Source organism: Zootoca vivipara, chromosome 14 (genome assembly GCF_965207765.1).
Source record: "Zootoca vivipara chromosome 14, rZooViv2.hap1.1, whole genome shotgun sequence".
NCBI lineage: Eukaryota > Metazoa > Chordata > Lepidosauria > Squamata > Lacertidae > Zootoca > Zootoca vivipara.
The window spans coordinates 9,997,593-10,021,145 of NC_142597.1; positions in this window are offsets into that span (position 1 = coordinate 9,997,593).

Sequence of the window (23,553 nt, forward strand, 5' to 3'; positions counted from 1 at the left end):
TAAACAAAACTTCCAACCCTTCACCATCATATCTGGTTTTTGTTGTTGTTGTTGTTGTTGTTGTTGTTGTTGTTGTTGTTGTTGTTACCCACAAGTTAGTTTATATCGACTTTACACTAGAATTTTTCCTCTCTTTTCTTGATTTCACTTTTTATATTTTACAGATATCGCTCAAGTTCTGCCAATAGAATGTTGTTGTTACTGTATGTTTTTAAATACTCTCTGAAAATTTTCCATTCTTTGGATATCTTTTGATATTCTATATCCTGCACCCAGCCTGTTAATTTTGCTAACTGTTAATATTCAATCAACAGAGTTTGCCATTCTGTTATATATTTTATTTGTTTGTTTACATTTGGAAAGATCTGATGTAAATAACTTTTAAATCCTTATTCGAAATAAAGGTATTTTAAACACACACACACAAAAAGAAAGCTGAACGTACCTAATTTGCATTTTTGGAAACAACATGTGAACTGAAACACAGCCATCCCATGATGGAAATTCTTCCAAATTTCGCAATGCATAAAAATGAATATATTAGTGAAAATAGCAGGGGTGTGGCACGTGTCCTGGGGGTATGGCGCACCGCCTGCAGGGGCGTGGCGCCCAGCGCGGGGAGGGGCAGCCATGATAGCACACCAGCAGGATCGTGCCATCGGGAGCGGTGTGCTCCCCCCGCACCTTTGTTCTTTTGCCATTGCATAAAAGTACAACAAATTGCTTACATTTTTTAATGTTTGGGAGCTGAAGAGAAGTGCTTGACTTTTCCTCAAAACTAACATTGTCTTCTTTCTTTCTTTCTTTCTTTCTTTCTTTCTTTCTTTCTTTCTTTCTTTCTTTCTTTCTTTCGTCTTCTTCTTCTTCTTCTTCTTCTTCTTCTTCTTCTTCTTCTTCTTCTTCTTCTTCTTCTTCTTCTTCTTCTTCGTCTGGTGCCCTGGAATTTACTACAGACTCTGTGCATCTGGCTTTTAACCAGAAGGCTGGTGTTTCGAGTCCACCCTGGGAGGGATGAGGGGGGCAGGATTCCTGCATGGCAGGAGTTTGGAACGGATGACCCCCGACTCTACAATTCTGCGATTCACTCTGAAAAGCCAAATGTGTGCCTTTCAACTCTGTAAAGCGGAGATAAACTGAGCTCAGCAGAACGAAAGTGCAAAGCAGCCACTGTACATATTTCATGGAACTCCAAAGAAAACATTCAAGGACAAAGGCTCCATTGCTAACAGCCCTCTTTAATGAGCCTCCAGTTTCAAAATGTTTCTCTTGCCCCTAAGATTACTTGTATCATTTTATGTAAATTGGTTGCATCGCTCTCTTTTTCAAGGTTCCGAGTAATCTATGCATATCTTTATATTACTTTTCAGAGCCATTAGCCAAGATGAGTTCATATTTTTATTCCCTTTGCATGCTGAATGTGTTTTATTTCTTTGGGGTGGCAGCTTTTATGATTAAAGTCAGCAAAACTTGATGCTTCCCATTACCTAGATTTCTCTTTCCCCTCTCCCCCCTCCTGCAACTACCAATGATTTATTAACAAAAATCAAAGTTGGGATATTTAATAGACTCTACTTTTCATTCATCCTGTCTTCTCTACATTCCCCCCCCCGCCCCCTCCCCAAATGGAAAGAGTGTTGACCTGATCAGAATAGCTTTGAATACAAAATATCAAAGAAAGCTTGGCTGGGTTTTGAAGGTACGTCATGTCAATTTATGCCTTGAGTGATTTCTAAATTATGAAAAGGACGATGGAATTGAGAGAGAGAGAGAGAGAGAGAGAGAGAGAGAGAGAGAGAGAGAGAGAGAGAGAGAGTTGTGTTAAAGGAAATCACACACAAAGGGGAAAGTATAGTTTGGAAGGAGGAAAATCGTATCTGTTTTTGAGAGCTCCGGACTCTGTAATTTGTGTATATGAACTTTAGGATAAATACAGAGGAACAAAAGAAGAGCCCTTCTGGATGGGACTAGCGGCACATCTAGTCCAGCATCCTGTTCTCACAGTGGCCAACCAGATGCCCCCACAAGCAAGATCAGTGAGCAATAGCGCTCTCCTCCATTGTGAATCCCAGAAACAGGTATTCAGAGCTATACTGTCTTTAAGAGTGGAGAGACAGCTTCTTAGGCATCATAGCTATCAGCCATGGATAGTCTTATCCACCATGGATTTATCCAGCCCCATTTTAATACCATCCAATGAACCACCCAATGGATTGTTTTACATCCCGTAGACCTGCATCTTCAACCTCCATATATTCATTCAGAAATCTGAACCATTCTTGCACATATGCAGTCGTATGAGATCCAGCTGTGAGCACCGTCTGGCAGTTGTGGTGCATAATTTTAATGAAACAGACAGACAGGCAGACAGGCAGATAAATAGATGATTGTTAGATAGATAGCTAGATGATAGATTGATAGATAGATAGCAATAGATTAGATAGATGATAGATAGATAGATAGATAGATAGATATAGATAGATAGATAGATAGATAGATAGATAGATAGATATAGATAGATGATAGATAGATAGATAGAGATAGATAGATATAGATAGATGATAGATAGATAGATAGATAGATAGATAGATAGATAGATAGATGATAGATAGATAGATAGATAGATAGATAGATAGATAGATAGATAGATAGATAGAACAAGATTCCGGGCAAGATGGGTCACTGGCCTGATCTAGCAGGACACTTCATATGTTCATTCCTGACCTTACACAAGATACATTTCTATGAAAACTGAAGATGCTTGTGAGACAGGAGAAGCCAGTGTAAGTTGCAATTTTGGCTGAAATTGGGGGAACCACTTGAAGCATCTGTTGTGTTGAGCTATTTCAATTGCTTTTGCTTGATTTGCTCATTGCAAAGAGCTGAAAGTCTGTAAATTTTGATAAACCTGATTTGCAATGGGGTTTGAATAATTTCAATTGCAAGTGTAATTATATTGAGTTGAACAAAAGCACACCTGAACCATCAGAGTTTACAGTAGCCATATCAGACACCTTACACCAGACTCCCCTCATACAACTGTCATTTAGCAGCAGCTTTCCCAACACATTGAAACAGGACCACTTCTTCATGTCTGCTGACTGGCCAGGTCTGTTGGTTTCTTCCTCTTCCTGGGTTGCCTCCATTCTAGCTAGTTTTTATAAGAATCATGTAACTTTAAAAATTCAGTGCTTCTATTCCTCTTCCCTCCTCATCCCTTTTTCATTTTGTATCATGTATTTTAGTTTGTTAGTCTGAGAGCGGGAATTATCTAGTTTGTTATTGATCTTATTTAAGCCACTCCTGGAGCCTTTTTAGCTGAAGAGCAGAGTGAGGGATATTTTAAATAAACAGCTTCTTTCTTTCAACAACTTGAAAGAAGCAAATTCAGCTTCAAAGTTCTGTTTAAATGTAAATGTTTGCAATCAAGCCTTGCAGAGGAAATTTCATTTTATCACTCTGTGAATTTATAATGCACAATTCATAATTCATTCCCCCCCCCTCAATTTTTAAATAACTGGGGTATCACAGACATGTTGTACATGTTACTAGGAAAGTAGTTACTGAAATATTGAAATCCTGAATTGCAAATGGCAAAGTCATGCATTCCAAAATCTAATTCACAAACAGAAGGACCGCGTGGCAAAAACAAGTCATTACCCAGGATACAAATTAAGCAAATGATTCATAGTCAAATCCCACAGAGGCTTTCATGGTTGCAAAAGAAAGAATTTGTCAATGGAAATAAACACTGAAATTGGAATACCAATTGGGGAGGGGAGTCTCTTTTCAGCCTATACAATTTCCTTCCATCCATTTATGGATGACTGCAGGTTCTACTCACTCAGAAGGCAGGAACGTAGGTGCAGACACATTTTTAAAGGGAAGTGAAAGTGTGCTCCAAAATCTTAGCTGCAATGCATAACAGTAGTCAGGTCTATTTAGTCAGTGTCCATCCTCTCTCCAAGGTCTCTTTCCGCAAGCCTTCCAGGTTTGTCTATAAATATTTAAGCATCCTGCACAGCTAGGCCTAAAGGCATCTTTAACTTAATTTTTAAGAGCTGCAAGAGATGAAACATTTCAAGTATCATTACCAAGCAGGGTGACGGGGGCAGCGGGGGGAGGGGATATATGTTCACTAGTTGAAAAAAAACCCACCTTATTATTTCCAGATGGTAGTGAGAGATACAATCTTACTGGAAGCGAAAGCGCCAAGGGTGTTAAGTCCAAAGTAATCCTAAGGAAACGTTGACATTTGAGAATGATTTACAACAGGGATGCAGAACCTCAGGCCCATGGGCCAAATGTGCCCCTCCAGACCTCTATATTTGCTCTTCAGGACTCTTCCCCACGGTATTCAGCCCCTCTGCAGGCCACATTCATTGAAGGCCCTGCTTGTCACCTTACATGTTTTTGGCTTGCTTGTCTGGGATAGGGAGGAGTGGGAGGAGGAGGAGGAGGAGGAGGAGGAGGAGGAGGAGGAGGAGGAGAAGGAGGAGGAGGAGGAGGAGGAGGAGGAGGAGGAGGAGGAGGAGGAGGAGGAGAAGAAGAAAAGAAGAAGAAGAAAAGAAGAAGAAGAAGAAGAAGAAGAAGAAGAAGAAGAAGAAGAAGAAGAAGAAGAAGAAGAAGAAGAAGAAGAAGAAGAGGTGTAGTAGTTTGGACTTGATATCCCGCCTTTCACGCCCCTTAAGGAGCCTCAAAGCGGCTAAAAATTTCCTTTCCCTTCTTCCCCCACAACAAACACTCAGTGAGGTGAGTGAGGCTGAGAGACTTCAAAGAAGTGTGACTAGCCCAAGGTCACCCAGCAGCTGCATGTGGAGGAGCGGGGAAGCGAACCCGGTTCACCAGATTACGAGTCCACCGCTCTTAACCACTACACCACACTGGCTCCAAGTTTGCACAAGTTTGTGTGCAAGCAAACTTACTGTAGACAAGTGAATTTGACATTCATTTCTCCACCCAATTTTGCCACTCACCATGGGATTTGGCCCTCAGAAGGATACCTGGAAGGGAATATGCTCCTTGGGCCGAAGACATCCCCCTACCGTGTTTTCCTGAAAATAAGACACACTTCCTCAAGAAGACACACTCTGGCTTATTTTCAGCGGGTGTCTTATTTTTTTTTATTATGCGTCCAGCCTCGCCTCTTCCTTGGCACCCTCCAGAACTGTGCCTATTACTATGTCTTATTTTCGGGGTATGGCTTACATTGCACAAATGCTTAGAAATCCTGCTAAAGCTCATTTTATGGGTATGTCTTATTTTCAGGGAAACAGGGTACCTGTGATTTACAGCAGTGTTTCCCAACCTTGTGCCTCCAGCTGTTTTCGGACTACAATTCCCACCATTCCTGACCACTGGTCTTGCTAGCTAGGGATGATGGGAATTGTAGTCTCAAAACATCTGGAGGCACAAGGTTGGGAAACACTGGTTTACAAGACCAGTCTCCCATGGATGTCTCAGCAGGACCGCATAAAAACATAAAGTGAGTGCAGGTATCGTATTAGCTCTATTGAAGCATTCATATTGTGAATTCACTTCACCCTCCTGAAGTTGGAAATGCAACTGTCCGCAGCAGGGAAGTTCCTTCAATGCATGGAGGCCCTCTGTGTGACGTACAAATTGTGGAGGGTGACGGGGTGAAATCGAAGGCAAAGATGGCATGCTCGTCCCCACTCTCCCCTCTTCAGGTGTGAAGTTAACACACAATATGAATAGGGGGTGGGTTGCCTGCATAGGTTGCCTGCATGGTGGGAATGCCTGCATAGGGGGTGGCCCTGGACTTGCACCCAAATGCATTCAGCAGGACTTATGAGCTGTGCACATAAAGACTGTGCCCCAGCATTCTGGTGAGTGTGTGGCTTCTCTCTCTCTCTCTCTCTCTCTCTCTCTCTCTCTCTCTCTGTGTGTGTGTGTGTGTGTGTGTTTCTCAGTTTCCATTTTTTATAATCCACTTTTCCATAGCAGTTTCAGCTTAAAAAATAAATAAACCAGAAGCCCACGTGAAAATTCATTAACATTATAGTGCCCATTACTCCTAATATACACATTTTTTTGTAAACCAATTCCCCCCTAACATAATGTATTTTTGTGAGTTATTTCGATAAGTATATGCATATATTTTTTTACACATTACCTGACTGGAGAAGTGTATGGGAAAATTCAGAGCAGCTTGAATATTGAAGGCTGGCTGGTGTTTTGAAATTTGTGAATTGCGTAGGTTCACCTTTAAATGTGAGCTGACATTTGAATGCTTTGAGAGGTGGCATTCCTCTGCCCCCCAACCCCAATAAACAAACTGGCTGCATCCCCTGTTTTTATTAAACTGTGTAAGAAAAACAGATATACAAACATAAATGAAGTGTTATTATGAAGTACTATTTGTGATTTCCTGTTCTTATCTGTTTCTCTAATACAAGAACTAATCTTTTATAGATCAAGGAAAGCCTGGGGTTGTGTCTTTTGAAGACATCTGAAGCAACAAATGGATGATGCTTCACACATCCACATAAAATGTGTACAGTCATATAGCAAAAAGGGAATAAACTGGTTTTCTTAGCATTGTTAACCTTCTCGTGAATGCAACAGAAAAAACCTCAGCCATGTTTTTAAAAGAAAAAGAAACCGACAGCTTATCAGTATGAAGTTGATCAATATGGAGACCCCAAAAGAATGGCATGGCAAATATACTGCTCGTTGCATAGCACTATAAAAAGCACACCTCTCTCATACACACAAGAAAGCCTTTCCAACTCCAAAGCCTGTGTTCGCAATAAGCATGATATGAGCATGGCCTGCTTCCAGAAAGGTTGTCATCAAACCTTAAAGGGCCGTGTGCATTATCCCATCTCTGTTTTTTATCAGGATTTGTTATTTTCTCTACAATAGCAAGATCTATGAGCTTTTCAAGCCGAGTTTCCACATCTGGCACATTTACACCCATTCAGAGTCTAACGAGGGAGATTCTTGCCGTCATCAGTAAATATTGTACAAGCTTATAACAGCATCTTTTAAAATCTGGTATTATCGCAAGTGCTTGAGAAGAAGAATGGATGAATCTGTCCATTTTGGTTTCTTTCGGTTTCTCATTTCTCTGTCCTTCTCCCCCTGTTGGAATAGAGGTCCTGCTTGCAGGCTTCCTGCTGTCATCTGATTGGCTACTGTGAGACCATAGGGGCCAACGGTCTTATCCCATCAGGCTCTTCTTATGGCAGAGCTGTATGCTCCATGTGGTCTGCACCGCACTCCTTAAGTTAGCCTGATGGCCTCAGATGGAAGTAAGCAGTGTTGAAGAAAGAATCAACTGGTGGTCCAGCCAATTTTTGTATGTGGAATTGGGGAGGTGTCATTTTGTCCTTTGCCATAGGAAGCAAAATGCCTTGGGCACCCTGCAGCACGAGTATTTCGTTTTAAAATCATAGCACCTGATGGTCCTTTGGCATCTTTCCATTCATTCATCAGTATAGATCCCAGGGTGGCTTACAAGACAATTAATGAAAGCACAATTGAATACAAACACCAATTTAAAAGCACACAAGCAGGATCAGATAATGAAAGAGAGGCAGAATACAAGCAACATACAAAAAAATACAAGCAACATACAAAAAGGTGTCCATCATCCAGGATCATGGGCAATCTAAACCAGTGGCTCCCAAGCTCCCATGCCCTAGAGCAGGGGTTCCCAACAAAATTTTCTCGAGGACCCCTCATCGAGCCGCTATTGTGACAAGGACCCCCATTAATTCCTAAAATTAAAAAGTAAGAGCCAAATTAAGAGTCTTTTTATATTTTATATTTATACGTTTTTTACAATTACAACAGAGTACTCCATCACTATACAGTTAGTTTTAATTTTCAGTTCTTAATGAGATGAGTTAAATCTGTCCTTTGAGTCCATTATTTCTGAAATATTAGGTTCCAAACTTGAAACTTTCACTCTGAAATCCGACCGCATGTCGAGCCAATTCCTATATTTGTTTTTCATGAAACACATGGAAGAAAATGCTTGCTCACACTGATATGTGGTTGCAAATGGAAGGATCTTTTTCATTGCCTTATCTCCAAGTTTCTTGTACTCCTTGCGGCATACAGCAGAACTACTGCCTCTATCTAATTCTAGTTTTGCACTAGACTCTGCTCATGCAGGAAGCGGCCAAAACAAAAAATAATACGAAATATATTTAATATATTTTTTATTCTAATAGGATCTTGAGGACCCCTCTGGCATAGCTCGCGGACCCCTGGGGGTCCCCGGACCACCTGTTGGGAACCACTGCCCTAGAGCACTTGGAAATTGTTGAGGGTCTTGGAGGGCTTCTTTTCCTGCCTTTTACAACACAGTAAGGTAAAAGTAAAGGGACCCCTGACCATTAGGTCCAGTTGTGACCAACTCTGGGGTTGCGGCGCTCATCTCACATTATTGGCCGAGGGAGCCGGCATACAGCTTCCAGGTCATGTGGCCAGCATGACTAAGCCGCTTCTGTCGAACCAGAGCAGCACACGGAAACACTGTTTACCTTCCCACTGTAGCAGTACCTATTTATCTACTTGCACTTTGCCGTGCTTTTGAACTGCTAGGTTGGCAGGAGCTGGGACCGAGCAACAGGAGTTCACTCTGTCACGGGGATTCGAACTGCCAACCTTTTGATCAGCAAGCCCTAGGCTCTGTGGTTTAACCCACAGTGCCACCCACGTCCCAACACAGTACTATATGTTATATGGTTTTAAACTGTATTTTGACAGGCATGGACCACTTGAATGACGCCTTTGGGCCACCGGTGACTCACAGATCACAGTTGAGGAACTCCAATCAAAACAGGCTTACCCAAGGCCTGGGTGAACGGAAGCCCAGCCGGAACTTGCAGTTCCGACACTTCTCAGGTGGGCACCATTGTCATCATATAATAATAATAATAATAATAATAATAATAATAATAATAATAATAATAATTTATTTATACTCCGCCCATCTGGCTGGATTTCCCCAGCCACTCTGGGCGGCTTCCAACAGAAAAATACAACACAATAATTTATTAAACATTAAAAGCCTCCCTGAACAGGGCTGCCTTCAGATGTCTTCTAAAAGTCTGGTAGTTGTTTTCCTCTTTGACATCTGTTGGGAGGGCATTCCACAGGGCAGGCGCCACCACCGAGAAGGCCCTCTGCCTAGTTCCCTGCAACTTGGCTTCTCGCAATGAGGGAACCGCCAGAAGGCCCTCGGTGCTGGACCTCAGTGTCCGGGCAGAATGATGGAGGTGGAGACGCTCCTTCAGAGAACAAGGGAAGAATTCATGGTGAGTTTCAGGACCTCTTCTTCTAGAAAAATAGCACTGACTATATCCTCCATGAGTTCTGGTTACTGGCCATGCTGGCTAAGGCTGATGGAAGTTGAAGTCCAGCTATATCCTGAGGGAACCACACTGGCTATCCCTGCAGCAGAAAGTAACCTTATTTTTTAATCAATGGGCATGTTAGCAGGGGCCTCAATAAAATTCATCCTTTATATCTAGTCTTTCCTGGGAGTGACATGAAAGGTGAAGGCTTAATGGAGGTATGCAAAAACAACAAACTCTTCACTGTGATCTTTGTGCATACCTCCTAACAATGTGGAGGCAGCAGAGTGATAGGGATTGAATGTGAGCTATGATTCTCACATTTAATGAAGTATAACCCTCTTGGCTCCCTGCAAGTATGAAAATGTAATTTATGACATTTGTGATATTATTACAAGGCACTGTGTGCTCCACTGCCTTTCTGGCTAGTGGACACTGCTGTTAGCAAGGAGAAGATGCTTATCATCTTTAGTTAGACCTGAAAGGTTTGTGTCTAAATAACAATGGTGATAAATAATGATGTTGCAGATCCTTTTATTCTTCATCGTCTTCTGAAAAAATAAGGAAGGAAGGAAGGAAGGAAGGAAGGAAGGAAGGAAGGAAGGAAGGAAGGAAGGAAGGAAGGAGGGAGGGAGGGAAGGAAGGAAGGAAGGAAGGAAGGAAGGAAGGAAGGAAGGAAGGAAGGAAGGAAGGAAGGAAGGAAAGAAGGAAGGAAGGAAGAGCTTCTAATGTGAGTGGTACTGGATCTCTCTATTAATAATAATGATAAAAGGTAAAGGTAAAGGGACCCCTGACCATTAGGTCCAGTCATGACCGACTCTGGGGTTGCGTGCTCATCTCGCATTATTGGCCGAGGGAGCCGGCGTATAGCTTCCAGGTCATATGGCCAGCATGACAAAGCCGCTTCTGGCAAACCAGAACAGCACATGGAAACGCCGTTTACCTTCCCGCTATAGCGGTTCCTATTTATCTACTTGCATTTTGATGTGCTTTCGAACTGCTAGGTTGGCAGGAGCTGGGACCAAGCAACGGGAGCTCACCCCATCACAGAGATTACAACCACCGACCTTCTGATCAGCAAGCCCTAGGCTCAGTGGTTTAGCCCACAGCGCCACCTGGGTCACCTAATAATAAGGATAGAAACTCATTAAAAAAGTAAAGTTTTAAAAAGAATGTTTTGAGGGGGTGAAATGCAGAAAGGGAAAAATTAAATTAAGAAATATAATGCTGTTTTTTTTTTAAAAAAATGCAGCATAAGCAAAACATCAGTAAGAATCACAATGCAGTTGGCATATATTCTGTGATAGCATACTTAATATTCCAGCAACGGAGGAACAAATTCCTGCAATGCTATGACATTGTCTGAATGGACTTAGACCATACATAGCAGTAATTCTCATGGCTGTAGTATAGGTCCAACCAGTTTCATTGGATATATATTTAAATACAAAACAATAAAAGGATAAACAATATATTGTTATAATTTACAACAGGGGCCATTTTTGTTGATCAAATAGCTATCAGACTGACAAGAAGATTAATTAAGATCCTTTCAAGGACCAGGAGTCAGATTTCTCTACACCTCCAATTTTGAAGGGGAAGGACATGCAGGGCCAGCTCCAGAGGCACTGTGACCCAATGAACCTGTGTGGCAGTACTCCTCCCCAAGGATGTGGACCTGCTATCCTCCAAGGACTGCACTTTTTCCTGGAAGACCTGAGTCTCCCCTGCTCCATTGCACTAGGAGACTGCTAGAGAAGGCTGAACCTCTTCAGTAGAGCAGCATCTTTCAGCACGGGAGATGCTAACATAAGGCTGAACCTGGTACTACTGCTATAGAATGACTCAGTTTCAGCGTGTTCCTTCAGAGCTTTGTGTTTCCCAGAGTCCAGCCTGAACCCTGCCTTGGTATCCCATCTTTTATTCAGTCTGAATCTTGTTCCACCTTCCCCTGTGCCCAGCCTGAACCTCACCTTGCCATGCATCCGGGGTGAACTTTGGCACACTACAGGGGTGCATGAGTGGAGGCTGGTTGTACATTGAATATTTAGGCCATTCCCCCCATGTATTCTATACTACCAAGGGTAGGAATGGATGCATAATAATTAGGTTATTCAGTCACATTTGGGCAGGAAGTTGCAGGAAATTGAAGTGGTAGGGATGAGCTTAGGTGACCACCTTTAGGCACCTCTGAGAGTGTTTGGAGCTTCTTGTGAATGGCCACATAGGGCCTTGGAACCCATGGGCAGGATGTGGAGCATCTTTGAGGCTAACCTGTCTCACATGCTATTGTAGGGCGTTTGGAGAAGATGAGTTAAGAAGGCTCCTCCATTGCAGGACGGGGGCTGAGGCCAGTCAGTAAGGAGAATGGGAGCAGGGTTTAGAGGAATTCAGATCACCTACTTACCTCATCTCTTGATGACCCCCACTGACCCTGACAAATTTAGAGCACCAGTCAAGCCATGGGAACCACTGAAGAGAAGACATGCAGCTCTGGACACTGATTCACCAACTTTGATCCAGAGAGTACAACAGCATTCTTTGCTCATGGCAACTAGCAACTGGATTTAGAGGCATGGTGCCTCTGATACTGGAGCTAATATATAGTTGCCATGACCAGTAGTCAATTGAGAGCCTTGTCCTCCACAAATTGACTTCCTTTGAAGTCAAGTGACTTCCATGAGATTACTCTAAAACTTAAGTAGTCCAGTGAAAGTCAGGGGTCCATCCTTGGATACATTCAAGGTAAATAAAAGCTGTGCTGGATGAGGCCAAAGAACCAATCTAGTCCAGCATCCTGTTCTTGCAGATCCCCCTGGGAAGCCTCTGATACTGGAGGTAATATAGCCATCATTAGAAGCCATTATCTTCCTTCCATGAATTTATTTTTAACTCCTCCACTTCCACAATTTAGTAATCCAGTTGTTCAGGAAACTTGTTACAGGGAGTAATCTTATTGCAAATTACTTGCTCCTGATAATCCCCAGTAGTTTAAATAGAAAATATCAATGTTTATGGCTTGATGCCAAAAAATTCTATTCTCTTTCAAGGAGATATATAGGAGATAGAACCACTGGGTTGAATCCAATAAAACCTCCCCCTCTCCTCTCCTCTCCTCTCTTTCTCTCTCCAACTCCACATTTTCACAACCAGCTCTTATGGGTTACAGAGCACATTGGAGTATGTGTGATATGCCTGGGGAGGAGAGGAAGGAGAAGTCCCATCACACAAGCATCTGTTCATGCAATGTTTTCATCACTGTCACCATAACTGGTAAGTGCTTCATCCACACACCGATATTTTTTATTTGTTGCTGTTAACTGAATTTTGCTATTTAGATGGACCACCTTTTTTTTTTTTTACTGTGATGATGCTGAGACATGTACCTCGCAAGATGCAAGTGGTACCTCGCAAGACGAATGCCCTGCAAGACGTATTTTTCACAGGACGAATGCATCTTGTGATCTGATGGTGACTCGCAAGACGAATTCGTTTTGCGAAAAATTCATCTTGTGAATCGCGGTTTCCCATAGGAATGCATTGAAATTTAATTAATGCGTTCCTATGGGCAAAAAAAGAAATTTCAATGCATTCCTATGGGAAACCGTGATTTGCAAGACGAAATTTTCGCAAAACGAATTGACTTGCAGAACGAATTAAATTCGTCTTGCGAGGCACCACTGTATTGGATTGTCACTACTGTTAGCTGCTTTGTGGGGGAAAATAATGAATCATAGAGTTGGAAGAGACCACAAGGGCCATCCAGCCCAACCCCCTGCCAAGCAGGAAACACCATCAAAGCATTCTTGACATATGACTGTCAAGCCTCTGCTTAAAGACCTCCAAAGAAGGAGACTCCACCACACTCCTTGGCAGCAAATTCCACTGTCGAACAGCTCTTGCTGTCAGGAAGTTCTTCCTAATGCTTAGGTGGAATCTTCTTTCTTGTAGTTCGAATCCATTGCTCCGTGTCCGCTTCTCTGGAGTAGCAGAAAACAACCTTTCTCCCTCCTCTATATGACATCCTTGTATGTATTTGAACATGGCTATCATATCACCGCTTAACCTTCTCTTCTCCAGGCTAAACATACCCAGCTCCCTAAGCCGTTCCTCATAAGGCATCGTTTCCAGGCCTTTGACCATTTTGGTTGCCCTCCTTTGGACATGTTCCAGCTTGTCAGTATCCTACTTGAACTGTGGTGCCCAGAACTGGACACAGTACTCCAGGTGAGGTCTGACCAGAGCAGAATACAGTGGTACTATTACTTCCCTTGATCTAGAGGCTATACTCCTATTGATGCAGCCCAGAATTGCATTGGCTTTTTTAGCTGCTTCATCACACTGTTGACTCATGTCAAGTTTGTGACATGAGAATGTGAAATACAGTAGTACCTCTAGTTACAAATTTAATTCGTTCCGGAGGTCTGTTCTTAACCTGAAATTGTTCTAAACTAGAGGCTTGCACCTCCAGCACACAATTTCCGTTCTCATCCTGGGGCAAAGTTCTCAACTCAAGGTAACTCTTCCAGGTTAGCGGAGTTTGTAACCTGAAGCGTTTGTAACCTGAAGCGTTTGTAACTCGAGGTACCACTGTATTCATATTTAGTGTGTGTATGCGCAGACAGTTTCAAACGCCTAAGTAAAGAATTTTCCTAAACTTTGCAGCAATCACTTAACAAAGGTTCCCATGTTTGCATTTACTGCCTTTATGCCAAGGGCATTCTTTGCTTTCACATTATAGCATCAGGAAATAAGCTACTTTTGAAGCTCAGTCTCTTTACCATGTTCCCCTACAGTGCAACCACTCAGAGAGCCATCAAAGTGCTGTGGTGGATGATAAAAACAATGTGTTGAAGAATCAGCCATTCATTCTGATCTCACCTTCCTCCCCCTTTGTTCTTTTCCTTCTAAACACACACACTCACTCGCAAAATGCTTGTTTATTACCTAAAAGCTCAAGTTGAGGGGGCAGCGGGGAAGAAAATTATGAGAGATGACATCTAAATGGTTTCATGGATAAAGCAAGCGTATTGATATGTAGACTGTTTGCTTTTGCAGATTAAAAATGCATGTTACACTTGAGGTGTTCAAGCTGTGGAGCATATTGCAAAGGCAGGTTGCAAATTGCCGTAACTGATATGCTATTTGTATGAAAAGAACATTGAGGGATATGTAAATGTAGCATTTGATTATGTTGACCACTCAAGAGCGGGACTGAAAGATGGATGAAGCAATGCAAGGAAAGAGAAGTTTTCCAAGTGACTGCATTTCCTCCAAAACTGATAGTGACAAATGCTGTTTTGATTACAACAGCACACCATGACTATGACTGAAAGAAATACAAGAAGTTTTATTTTAGGACAAGAAGCTACAAGCAATCCCCCCCCCCCCATGTGTGTCCCTTTCTGGACTTACCACTTCCCCTCTCTGTAACAGCAAACTCAAGTGGTGAGTGTCAAAAGGATTGTAGTCAAAATGGGGCTACTAAGAAACAAGAAGGAGGTATTGGTATACTTGAGAGAAGAGAAGTTATTTCTTTCCTTTTTTTAAAAAAAAGCTAAAGAAGCAAAGAAAGGTGGTGATAACTGAAGAGAAAGATAGGAAGGTGGGGTTGACTACCCTGGAAGAGGTGATGGCTGTTGGCTAAAACTTGAAACAGGATCTCAACTGTTAAGAAGTGAGGAGATATTGCAACATTTCTCTGCAGATCCCACATGTCAGTACAGTTTCTGTACTACATTTTACTATTCCACTGAGGGCAGGGTTGTGGTATACCAGAGTTTGCCTTTTCTATTACCAGATGACCTGGTTAAGAGGCTGGGTTTCTGCTATAACACGACAGAGGATGAGATGGTTGGACAGTGTTCTCGAAGCTACGAACATGAGTTTGACCAAACTGCGGGAGGCAGTGGAAGACAGGAGTGCCTGGCGTGCTATGGTCCATGGGGTCACAAAGAGTCGGACACGACTAAACAACAACAACCTGATTTAGAAATAGTTTTCTCCATCCACCCCTGAATAACAGATTTCTGAAATAAATTCTGGTTCATTGTTTGAGTCTGGCATAACTACAGATCTTCCACCATAGCTCACTTGCAGAACACATGGTTTGAATGCAAAATGCCCCAGGTTAAACCCCTTGTATTTCAAGTTAAAAGGGCATCGAGGACAAACTGCATGCACTCTGAACTGAGTATTCCTGCACAAATTGCCAGCACTGGAGCTCTGATCCAGATTGCCCCTCATTGCTACCTTGATCCAGATGAGATTAGGGATAATGCATTCCAACTCACCATGCATTCCAGATCCTCCTGAATCATCCCAGGACCAAACAATGGCAATGGGTCCAAGCAAAATCCAAAGCAGAAGGTTAAGTAGCTTTGTTTCTGAGTCTTTTTCAGAAGTATGAGTATTCACTGAAGAAAACTCTGGATCAGGGTTCCACTGACAATCCAGAAAGGGGAGGGGCAGCAATGCTCTTCACTCTGGTCATTACTGGTGCAACCTTTTCTTCTATCCAGATCCTATCCAGAAATTCCGCAGCTTCTGTGGGCCTGTTCCTTGTCATGCTGGGAGGTAGTAATGGAAGGAATAGGCCACAACCTAAGAAAAAAGAAAAAAGAAGTGTGCTATATTTATGGCTCAAGCTATACAACAATGATATGTTTTGGCACAACCTCAGTTCCCCCACTTTCCTCCCAACCGAGATGCCTTAAATTGACTTAATCTGTCAACATGCATCCTCAGCAATTTCTCTGTGGGATTTATTGGATTAAAACCTGTATCCCTGCTGCTCCCTGGCCTCTCAATTTCAGATCCCATTTTATGGTGAGACTCCATCAACGTTGTCCATCACGAGCTGGCATTATGAAAATTGGATTGCTTTTTTTTTATCCCCATTATGCAAAAGGTGGTTTGATACCAGGCACACAAATATGATTACATGGTTCCCACCCAGCTCCATCAAGCCCCTGTGGTGCACTCTGTGGTGCACCATGAAAATAACTACATATTAATATACTGTAGTGGCATAATGAAAAATAAACCTGCACCCCAACCCAGCGAATGGATCATTGTTCCAAATGGTGAGTACCAAGCTTTTGTTCTGTGACTGCGGAAGGGAAAAGAAACAGACACATCTGCACTGGTGTGATGTTGCCATTGCTTGTGTGAGCAGACACTAGAAGTAGAAATGATTGCAGGGCATACTGTGGCCTAGTGATAAGATTTTACATAATGTTATTCAGATTAACATAAAATTATTTTATTTCACTTTAATATTGCATTTTGGAGAGAGAGAGAGAGAGAGAGAGAGAGAGAGAGAGAGAGAGAGAGAGAGAGAGAGAGAGAGAACAATATTTCCTTTTTAAAGGGGGGTGCTTTGATTTGCCAAAGGTAGTTTATTTGGTTCTGAGATAGAATTCTATGGAGTTCAACTTCTAAACCATTAGGCTTGATGATCAGATGCAAATAAAGAAAATTTGAATCTGATCCAATGATAGAGATGGGCCAGTAACACTACTTTCTGGTTTGTGTCAATTTTAAATGTGCTCATTCATAAGTCCATTCCATCCTGTTTCCACATGAATCTGTGATTTTTATTTTATTTTAAGAAGTACAGACGTGTGTATTTAAATCACACTTCTTATCACAAAATACATATTTTATCTCAAAGAACAGTTCTCTAAACATATTTAATACTAACATGTGGGAGGATTATGGATTGTGGAACATTTTTGCATCAAGAACTGTTACATGATTCAGAGAAATGAAATATCTGGAGAACCGATGATTCACATCTTCATATTAGTCTGGAAGATGTGGTTTAGATTGGTTTACTTCAAAATGCATTTTTTAAAAAAACCTCTCTTCCATCCCTATCCAACAATCATCACAAATGAGTCTTGAAACCAACAGGTTTTCAGAGTCCAGGTTTTCCGGATCCTCGAGTGCAGGATGTCTGCATGAAATGAAATCAGTTGAGTTTCAAAATAAATTGCTATCTCCAGTGGTTGATTTGGGGTGGTGATGGAGGTCAATTTGGGCTGTCGCGGCAAGCCCAAATCACCGAGGGAAATGATTTGGGATGAGCTTAAAAGAGCATGCCAAAAATCACGTCAAGTCACTTAAGCCTCCCTTTGCCCTGGTGCAACTGTGAAGGAGAGGGATTGAAACCATTGCCCCTTCTCAGGCTGGCGCTTACAGTCATAGAATTGTAGAGTTGGAAGGGACCCTGAGAGTCATCTAGTCCAATCCCCTACAATGCAGGAATCTCAACTAAAGCATCCATTACAGATGGCCATCCAACCTCTGCTTGAAAATCTCCAAGGAAGGAGAGTCTACAAACGTCCAAGGGAGTCCATTTCACTGTCAAACCACTATTATGGTCAGAAAGTTATCCCTGACGTTCAGTCAGAACCTCCTTTCTTCTAACTTGAATCCATTGCAGAGGCAGATTTAGGAAAGCATGACTGGTTCACCTACACTGGGTTCCGAGCCAAGAAGGTGCAGCAGGGGGTGATGCACCAATGACAAGCAATGGAAGGTGAAAAGTGGTGGGGCATCAAGGTTTTGGCATTGCACAGGGCGCCAATGAAAATTTAAAGCCAGAAGTCCTCCACCGACCATTGGTTTGGCTCCTACTCTCTGGAACAGGAGAAAGCAAGGTCTCTCCATTTTCCACGTGACAGCCCTTCAAATTTTTGAAGATGGCTTTTATAGCTCTTCTCAGTCTCCTCTTTTCCAGGCTTAACAAATGCAACTCCCTCAACTGTTCCTCATAAGGCTTGGTTTCCAGACCCTTGATCATCTTGGTTGCCCTCCTCTGCACACACTCCAGCTTGTCAACATCCTTCTTAAAATTGTGGAGCCCAGAACTGGACACAGTATTCCAGGTGAGGTCTAACTGGGGCAGAATAGAGTGGTACTATTACTTCCCTTGATCTGGACACTTGATGCACCCTAGAATAGCATAAGCTTTTTTGTTTGGGATGTCGAAGTACCTTTGGTACAATATTTCAGCTGCTTAGAAACAGCAAAGAACAAGGGGGACAAGGGGCAATTGCAACAGGAGAGCTAATGATGTGGCAGGTTTGAAGTCCAGTTTGAATTGAAGATTAGCTTTTTCTGTCAGAGTGATAGACGGAATCAGATGCGCCACCATTTTGACCAGGCCACTATTTTGAACTGGTCAGTACCTGACCTGCTTTCCCATCATTTCTATACAGAAAGGGCCTCAGGGCCACTTCATATTACAGGTAGCCTTGAGGAAAAACAAACCCCCAAAGTAATCCATGCTATTTGAGTGAGGTGAAGGGGAGTATTATTCCTGCAGGAGGGAAATTTTTTCAATAGCTTGGGTGGGGGAGAAAAGGGAAATCATCTGAAAATTAATCAGAAAACTATTCAGTGAAATTTCACCTCATTTCATTTCTTGTTGGTTGCTGATATTCCAAGATGAAAGAAGGAATAGTCAGAGAGGGAAAGACCGGGAGAAAAGCACAGTGGGTAGAATCCTGTTAAGTTCTGCTCAGAGAAGACCCATTGGATCTAAGTTAGTCTTGTCCATCTATTTCAACAGGTCTACTCTGAGTGTGACAAATTTTGATACAACCCACTGCTTCCTTCAATGATATTAATACGAAACTGAATCCACAGTTGTGCCCCAAATTCTCCACTCCATTCATGGATAGTCAAATTGGGCAAGCCATTTCACTGGAAGTTCTCAAGGAGAGAATCGGCATTTTTCTAAAGTTCATTAGGAACTCTAAAATAAAATAATAATAAAGTATCGGAAAAGTTCTCTTCTGAGAATTTCCCATTCAGCCCTAACCCTAATATGGAGGCCGCCAAAATCAGTTCCACATGACTATGTTCTGCCATTCTACACTGTGTAGCATTTGAAAGTCACCTTGCCCCCACATGATTCAGCCTAGAGGCTCTCTACATCAGTGCCAGTGGCTGTCAAAGACTGCGCTTTTCGGTCTTGAAAGTTGGAAATAAGGGACATGACATGAGGCCCACATAGGTGATATTAAAAGGAGTCAAGGCCTAATTGAAAGGCTGACACACAAAGCATAGAGAGAGCTGAGGAAATGAACTCAACAGCATCCACAAGGCCAGCTCTGAGAAAGAGGCATGGCAGTCTGGGAGGACGGAGAAATCAATCTTCTGGTGTGACATGAGATTCCTTTGATCAAACTAATCTTTTCATACCTTTCTTCCCTTCTGTTGTTGTTCCGAACATCGTTTGCCTTCAGGGGAAGAGAAAGAGAGAGTGGGAGGAAAGAAAGAGACAAATAGACTGGCATTCAAAATCTACCCTCGCAGCACATACTGTGATGGTTCATATAGGTGGGGATGGGGCTCCCCAGGCACGGATTCTGCTCTGCACTGATTGCTGAATTCACTGCCAGCTCCTGCCTTAGTGCAAAGTTGGTTAGTGCTGCAGATGTGTTGTGAAGGATTGGTAATAAAGGAAATGCTGGATACTTGGTGGTCGGTGACTAAACAATCTTGGGCAAATAAAGGCAATGCCCAGGCTGGATGAAACGCTGATTGAAGTGGACTGAAGCACTGATTGTGATGCCCTTTAATTGACATTTCATATCTTTTCAATCCAAGTAGTATGCTTTAACTAATTAATTAATTCAATATTGTTTCCATGAAAGAGCAGCATATTACACACTGCAAAAAATGCATGCAATTCACTATTTAACAACTACAGTATATTCACAAAACTACATAAACTTCCTATTTACATACATACAAATTAAACTCCAAACATTTGCCACTTTTATAATCCCATATACTGTACAACCCTTTTCAATTCTGTTACCAATGAGCTTGGTTCAACTGGATCTCTGCACATGTCCTGGCCAATGGAAGGGTACAGTCATTGCAAGGGCACAGAGGAATGAAATCTGGGCATAGAATGGTACAAAAACTCTAGTTGTATGCTTCATGCCTTACTAGGTGCCCAATGATTTGCCAGCAGCTAATTCAAATACAAGCATCTATTTGGTCTTCATTATCCCTGAAGAGAACCAATGGGTGCTGCCCCACGGGTAACAATCTATAGCCATCTGCATCTCCTAAGAGTAGCCCCTGGTACCCAAGGGGCAGCTCTGTGTCACTCAAGTTCAATTAGTATTGCATCCCAGTTTGCTCTTTGCCCTCACCTTCCACCCCACCCCCAACTACCCAGCCATCCTTGGTCAAAAAACCTGAACTGCAGTGACTAAAAAAATTCACCTCTTCTTTATATCTCCTTCTCTTCCTCCTCCCCCTTCCTCCTCCTTAGGTGTTCCCCCCATGTAGGTCAGTACCCTACTTCATTAACAAACAAGAGGAAAGTTTCTACCATTCATAGACCCTGATATATGAGGCAAAATGTACAAAATGTGCTATTCTTCTCTTTCTTTTTTTGGGGGGGGGAGGGAGGTGAGTGAGAACAGGATAGTTTTGTTGGAAGTGTTGGGATGCAACTCAGCTTGGACTGGATGTTGATGTGTCTGCATGGGAAAGAGTAGATCGAGATGCACCTTGAAGATTCCTAGACCATCTCTTGGCCTTCCTTCAGTGCTAGACAGATATTTAGGGTTGCTGGCCTCATTTCCTACTTCTTCTTCATTCTCACCCTGGGAGAGGAGACATCTTGTGTGTAAGCATGGATTGCTCATTGCATTCTCCATCTTAGTTAGAATCAGGATCTTTCCTATCAACCATGTTTTTCCTGCAATAAAGCAAACTTCTTAATTTCATAAACTCCAGTCTCATTGTGATTATACCCTGAACATATGCTGCCCTTGCGGTATTAGTTCACTGTTCAACTTCTGCTGATGCATTTACACTCCACATGCCATAAAGATTCTGGTTTTATTTTGCCCTCACCTCCTGGAAAAATTGCCGTGGGTACTCATGTCATTTACTATCTCTCCTGATGTAACCACATTGTTCAATCCCAGGGACATCACTCGTATCCAACCTGGGCTACCATACTATCACTGCTAAGAACAATCATCATTTCTCCACTGGGAATTCTGGGATAGGCATTAAATTCTCCACCAGTGCTGCCAGAGCTGGTAATACAAACTTGGCTGCTTCAGGAATGCTGGGCAGGGCAGAAAATGTAAAAGGAGGGAGAGAGAGGAAGATGGGTAGTATTGTTCATGAACACACATGACTGTCTGGGCCCCAGTGCATCCCTATACAGTGGTGCCTCGCTTAACGAATGCCCTGCTTAACGAAATTTTTGCTTAAAGAAAGGATTTTTCGAGCGGAGGTTGCCTCGCTAGACGAATTCGTTTTATGAAAAATTCGTCTAGCGAATCACGGTTTCCCATAGGAATGCATTGAAATTCAATTAATGCGTTCCTATAGGCAAAATAAATAAATAAAAAAAATTCAATGCATTCCTATGGGATTTGCTAGACGAATTTTTTGTTATAAGAAAAGACCCGTGGAACGAATTAAATTTGTCTAGCGAGGCACCACTGTATGTGGCCCTCAAGGCCAGAAAGATCACCCAGCCCTGGTCTACATGTTAGCTTGATGCGTGGAACTAAGATGTGGGTTGAGCTAAAGTACACAGTACATAACTTACTTTGCTCATCCATGAACAATACAGGGCAGTGAATAGAGTGCTATAGTTGCTGAAATAAATGTCTTATTCATGAAGCAATCCTACAGGACTGCCTTCATAGATAAGCAGGCATCACTATATCTAAGTATCTATGCATAAGCATATTTTGACTGGTTAGTGAAAGCACTTGAAGTGGTAGCCTAAAAGAAAATAGAATATCTGAAAGGCAGGTGGTGGAGCAAAATGTAGAAGGGGGGAGGACTCTTGGGAATGAATTCACTCACAGTTAGTGCAATGATCTCCCTTGGGACATGACTAAGTCTAGATGAGCTCAAGAGAAAACTGGATTTAAAGGTAAACTGCAGAGGCTTTGCAGAAAATTAAAAACCAATTCATAAGATCCCTGGAGAGGGAAGCTGCCTGTAGGAACTGTTTAAATATGTTGTTAATGCTGGATTTTAGCAAACATGAGTCAGTTATGACTGCCTTAGGATCCTGAAGAATTTGATCGGCAGATATCTCATTTCTTTAGCCGAAGTGATTTATACATGCAACACTACCTCCCTCCTTCCACCGGCCCAACACAGCCAAAAGTAGAAGTTACACAGCTACTGGGCGCCAGTAAATCGAGCAGTGAATCTCCCCCCCCCCCCAATTTACAGCTAAGGGCTTCATTCTCTTGGGATTAATCTGTCAGGGGCTACATTCTGACAGTTTCATCACACTAGAACTTGTGGACATCCAAAGAAGCAGAATGTGGGAAGATTCAGAGTAGACCTTTGCACACAGTGCACAGTTAAACTGTGTAATCCACTCCTATAAGAGGCAGTGATAGCCACCAATGTGGATTGGACAAATTCTGACTGTCTCGCTGGAGTGGTGCATTCTCTGATTATCTCCTGCTTGGACTACTGCAATGTGCTCTACGTTGAGCTACCTTTGAAGGTGACTTGGAAAATACAACTAATCCAGATTGCAGCAGCTAGACTGGTGACTGGGAGTGGCCGCCAGGACCACATGACATCAGTCCTAAAGGATCTTCACAGGCCCCCGGTACGTTTCTGAGCTCAATTCAAAGTGTTGGTGCTGGCCTTTAAAGCCTTAAACGGCCTCAGCCCAGTATACCTGAAGTAGTATCACCACCTCCATTGTTCAGCCCAGACACTGAGGTCCCCTGAAGGGCCTTCTGGTGGTTTCCTCACTGCAATAAATGAAGTGACAGGGAACAAGGCAGAGGGCCTTCTTGGCAGTGGCGCCCTCCCTGTGGAACATCCTCCCATCAGATGTCAAGGAGATAAAGAACTACACAACTTTTAGAAGACATCTGAAGGCAGCCCTGTATCAGGTAGCTTTAAATGTTTGACAATTCATTATGTTTTTATATGTACTGGAAGTCACCCAGAGTGGGGAAACCCAGCCAGATGGGTGGGGTATTATTATGATGATTAGGCTACCAACAAGGCTCCCCTTCATCGTCTTGTCATGACGAAGGGGCTTGAATAACTCCAAGAAGCTATGAGCTATGCCGTGCAGGGCCACCCAAGACAGACAGGTCATAGCCGAGAGTTTAGACTAAATGTGATCCACCTGGAGAAGGAACTGGCAATCCACTCCAGTATTTTGCCAAGAAAACTCCACGGA